The sequence below is a fragment of the Eimeria mitis genome, genomic scaffold (genome assembly GCF_000499745.2).
Source record: "Eimeria mitis Houghton genomic scaffold, Emh_scaff3548, whole genome shotgun sequence".
Taxonomy (NCBI): Eukaryota; Apicomplexa; class Conoidasida; order Eucoccidiorida; family Eimeriidae; genus Eimeria; species Eimeria mitis.
This window is the reverse complement of record NW_013571892.1, coordinates 409-736: the sequence shown is the minus strand read 5'-3', so window position 1 is coordinate 736 and position 328 is coordinate 409.

Sequence of the window (328 nt, the reverse complement as noted above, 5' to 3'; positions counted from 1 at the left end):
AAAACGAAGTTGTGGCATGAACGCGACGGAGTGTGAACGTCCCGACAGGGCTTACCTTTGGTGCAGTGAGTGGGGCATGCGCTAGTGGTGGTTGGGTTTGGGGTGTCAGGCGGTGAAGCGGAAATTACTTTGTCGGGCTACTCGCATGCTGATTCAGAAAGTGTGTTTGTTTTGAGTGTTCACGTGCAGGAGCAGTGGTGAAACTCAGGCACTGGGGTTGGTGGTGACTGGATGAATAGCGGCAGCACGCACGTGTTTTCCGTAGCTTCTACCCGCGGCGGCGACCGTAGGGGGGAGTGCCGGACGTGTTGACGTGGCATTTGGAGAC